Source organism: Mus pahari, chromosome 10, assembly GCF_900095145.1.
Source record: "Mus pahari chromosome 10, PAHARI_EIJ_v1.1, whole genome shotgun sequence".
NCBI lineage: Eukaryota > Metazoa > Chordata > Mammalia > Rodentia > Muridae > Mus > Mus pahari.
The window spans coordinates 2,986,490-2,991,151 of record NC_034599.1 but is presented as its reverse complement, the minus strand read 5'-3'; the positions used below and the strand labels follow the sequence as shown (position 1 = coordinate 2,991,151).

At 40.9% G+C, this 4,662-nt stretch overlaps 1 pseudogene; it reads right to left on the bottom strand.

The window, feature by feature from the left end:
* Positions 1 to 3,780: 3,780 nt before the first annotated feature.
* On the bottom strand, positions 3,781 to 4,161 carry LOC110327572 (annotated as a pseudogene).
* Between the last annotated feature and the right edge of the window lie 501 nt (positions 4,162 to 4,662).

The following is a 4,662-nucleotide window of genomic DNA, read 5'->3' as shown; positions in this document are numbered from 1 at the left end:
TAGAATCTCCAATGTCTTCACAGACATCACATGCTCCCACCTTCAAGATATTGTTCTATAAAGACTGCCTAGAAATCTCTTCATGCCTTTATGGCCGTATCATCAAATCAGAGATGCTGTCCCTGAATGCCTATGTTTATGAATTTTCTTGACGCTTTGGATGCTTTCATGAAATATCCAGACAAAAGCAATGTTTAGGAGAAGGACTCATTTGGTTCTCCATTGTAGTGAGAGTCTACCATGGGAGGAACTTCCTGGTGGGAGATATTCATGTTGGATCCAGTCAAAAAGCAAGAGGATGAGGAATACTCAAAGCCAGTGAGCTCTCTCCTTTTTATACAGTCCAGGACCCAATCTCAGAGAATGATAGATCACTAGCACCCATAATTAGGGCTAGTTCCCCAACCTCAGTTATTTTACTCAAGGTAATCCTTCAAGGAGTGCCCAGAGGCTAATCTAAACAGTCCTTCATTGATGTGCCTGGAAACTTGTCTCCTAGGTAATTTCAGATCCTATATAATTTTCACTACCTTATATAAATAAGTGGTTTTATTTTCTTCCATTAATTGAGACAATTCATAATCAGGGAGTATATATGTCAAGTGAATAAATTGTCTTTCTTAAGAACATAATTCAAATAAACATTCATCAGTCATAATAGCACTAGTGCTAGCTGTGTGTTCCATGTTAAGCTTTCTCTAACTGATACTGACACATATTTTTCCATCTCTATCATGGCTCTTTGTATTTGTACTTTGCCTTCTCTCTCCAATGCATCATCACTGACCTCACCAAGCAGTTATGTGTTATAGGCTTTCCTACTACCAGCTCCCAAATAATATGCCAAATATTGGCATATACGGATACATATGTATTCCATTTTTTTAAAGATTCAGAACAGTCTATTACAAGACTCTACCACGCATCAACCCTCCAGACTTCCATCTTGAGACACCGACTATTAAGGGACTTTCCATCCACATCTTTCATTCTTACAGCGTAGCTAATGAGTGCATTTGCACACCTTGACTTAACAGGGTCACCATACTGATCACTACCTTTTTTCACAGGCAGTCCTACGATAAGCACAGCATCTGAGCACATCTCAGATGTGTGTGGTATATGTGTAGTCTTTGGATACAGGGCGTAACTCCTTCTCATGTGTTATCTACCATCTTTTCTTGAGACAGGGCATCTCGTTGTTCTGGTTCTTGCAACTAGGCTATGATAGCTGGCCAGCAAGGCCTGCTGGGGGATGTGTCCACATTTCCATCAATGGCACTGTAAGCATACACCCACATTCCTGCCTGCTACATTCATATCAGATAAAACTCAAACTGTTGTCCTTATGAAACAAGCATTTTACAGATTGAACTGTTCCCCTAGCCTCCTTTCCCTGAGATTTTTGATGTTTTAAAATTCTACCTAAAAAAAACTTAGTGTCAGAGGCCAGGGATGTGCTCACCCATAGTACCAGAGCTTGCAGATCAGCACGGAACTAAATATTTTCTCATGTAGTTTTAAAACGTCAATTCGGAAACTTGGATGTAAGGAATCTCATTACAACTGATGTAATTAAAAAAAGGATCCAACTTAGATTCAAAATTCCCACATAAAAGTCAGGTGCTACAAGTCTTGTCTGCAAATACCAGTGGTGGAAGGCAGATAAAGGCATAATGAGAGCTCATTGGCCAGCCTGTCTATCTGAAACAGCAAATTCTAGGTTGGGTGAGAGAGCCTGTCTCAAAAAGAAAGAAAGAAAGAAAGAAAGAAAGAAAGAAAGAAAGAAAGAAAGAAAGAAAGAAAGAAAGAAAGAAAAGAAAGAAAGAAAGGGGGAAATCTGAACAAGAGAGGAACACGCATGCTGGCCTCTGGCCATCACAAATCACATGCATTGATTAGCACCCCCATGCACTGTGTTTACATTGTAGGTAGTGCATTCCACGGTGACATATTTTCCTTTCTGTAAATCAAACTCACATGCATTGATGAGCACCCCCATGCACTGTGTTTACATTGTTAGGTAGTGCATTTCACTATGACATATTTTCTTTTCTGTAAGTGATTTCCTTTTGGCCTTTCTGCACAGTTTTATTTTTCTACATATTATTTGCTCATTCAAACCAATATTTTTGCCAAGTATCTAAATCTTCTCTCAGGATATTCATAAATGTCCAGTTTTCTATAAAATTTTCCATCCCCAAAGCCACCCCCTGACCCATTTCAACCTGACCTAGTTTCTCTCTGGGGTTCAGGGCCAGCTTCTGTGCAGGGCAGCCTTTGTCATGACATGTTTCTTTCTTCTGCCTGTGTGGGAGTTCCTGTTTTCGGTATCATTTGACCTGCTAGTTGGCCTTTCTTGTCTTCTAGGGCAGAGCACATTCTTTATCAATTTTGTGAGGAGGACTCAGGGCAATCTTTTGAGGCAGCCTACTACCACTCCATACGTTTGAATCCAAATGTCTGACTTCATTAACGCTTGAATGGTTACAGCATTTTTAACTGAAAGGCGGTGAGCAGTACTTTTTGGTATGTGGTGGGTATTTGGAAAGCTGTTCATAAATCTGAGGTTATTCTGACTTGTGGACTTTTGCATAAAGCCTATTTTTGCTCTGGAAGATTAGGAGTCTTTTCATGAAGAAGAGACTCGGTGTGCAGGTAAATTTAACCATAAATCCAAGCAAACAATGGATTTCTTCAATCTAGAAACCCTTATTCTTCACTGTGAGAAAAATCTTCTCTTAAATTTCAATTTCACTTACAATGGATTTATTTTATAATTTATTCTTATCTGATATCATTTTTCCATTTACAGTTCACTGGAGCGAGGATGTTAGAGACATTAAATTCTATTAGAAGTTTGAATCCAGTTTGCTTTCTTTATCATGAAATTGTAATTCAGTAACATTTTTCTTAGTGATTTTTTGAGGATAAATAATTTAAATGTAATTTGAAAAATATCATATATACTTAGATTATAGTTTTATGTTAGAATTTCCTCTAAGGAATAACATCTCAGGTGAAAATTTGAATGATTCATTAATGATGTTATTTTTTTGTTTCTGAAAACAAGCTTTATTTAAATGAGGATTTAACCACATCACATAGCATTAAAACTGGAAGGGAAATGAAAACCAAAAGACCAGTTTGTTCCTTGCCACGGCATTGGGCAGTGGCTCGTATGGAGTTGAAGCCTCTACAGCCAGCCACACAACCAAGGACACCAGTTTGGTATTTGTCCTCAGGCTGGCCTCACCTTCAGGGTTCAGCATCCCCTGACTAGGATAGATCTGCTTAAAAAGACTGCCCTGGTGGCGAACTAAATGCCTATGACTTCTCTGGAAAGGTGGCCCTTTCTGAATTCTGCCTACCTGTTCAGACACCAAGCCTTCTTTTTACTGCCAGAGTTTCCCTCTAGTGACATGGCTGGGCAGTATTATCTACACTGTCTGTCACCTGGGCTGTTCAAGTGCTGACACTCTCCTAGGGCAGGGCATCTGTGTAGGGAGTCCCAAGAGACTTCCGGTCAGACAGAGCCTCCTGTGATCTTGGGGTTCTTGGCTGAAACCTTGTTATTGCTTTGTTTCAGGGTGGACAATGCCAGGGTTTATTGCTTAACTTGTTTAAATGAGGGACTTCAACACTATACAGCATGGCTTTTTTCAGTTTATTGCATGAAAGAGTTACACTAGTCAAAATTAAAAGAGGACCCCAAATGATTACATTATACAAATTGTGAGGATTTTAAGCTTGTGACAAGGAACAGAAGGGAAATTCTACTCATTGCAAGGAAATCTTCACTTTGGCTTCAGAGAACCACAAACGTTTGAAACCCATGAACTGATGGTCCTTACCCAGTCCAAGCTCTATCAGGAACTGGCATATGTTCTTACACTGGTCACCCTGTAGCTGAATTATTTCTCCATATTCTGGATGCTCAATTATGGTACCATTGCAGGCAAATTTCTTCTTAAACACCTTCACTAGTTTCTTTTTATCATAATCATCAACGATCCCTTAGACAGTTGTAAGGGTCTTCCTGCAATTTCTCTGTTGAATTCTTTAATGGATATAATCATCAGTACCAGCAAGAAGCAGGCCATCACCCTTACTTGCATCAGCAAAGAAGTCGAAAACGTGGAGGAACTGGGTAGTGGACATACTCCTTGGTGGAAAGGGCCTGGGATGGGAGGAAGGCAGATGGGGGTGGGGGTGGGGTAGGGGTGGGGGATGGAGCATCGGGAAGCAGGGGGCTCCAGGGGGAGGCAGCTGAGTCCTCCACAGCAGCTTAGTGACTGGGGCAATGACGACGGCATTTTAAAAGGAACTAATGAGGCAGTAACTAGAGGAAGGGTCAGGAAGGTCCAAAGCTTGACTTAGAGACTGATGGCAAGCTCCTGAAGGAGATACATACACACCATCCCATAATCAGCCACCAAATGCAGACACTATTGCACATGCCAGCAAGATTTTCCTGATATAGCTGTCTCATGTGAGGCTATGCCAGTGCCTAGCAAATACAGAGGTGGATGCTCACAGTCATCTATAGGATGGAACACAGGGCCCCTAATGGAGGAACTAGAGAAAGTACCCAAGGAGCTGAAGGGGTCTGCAACCCTATAGGTGGAACAACAATGTGAACTAACCAGTACCCCCAGAGCT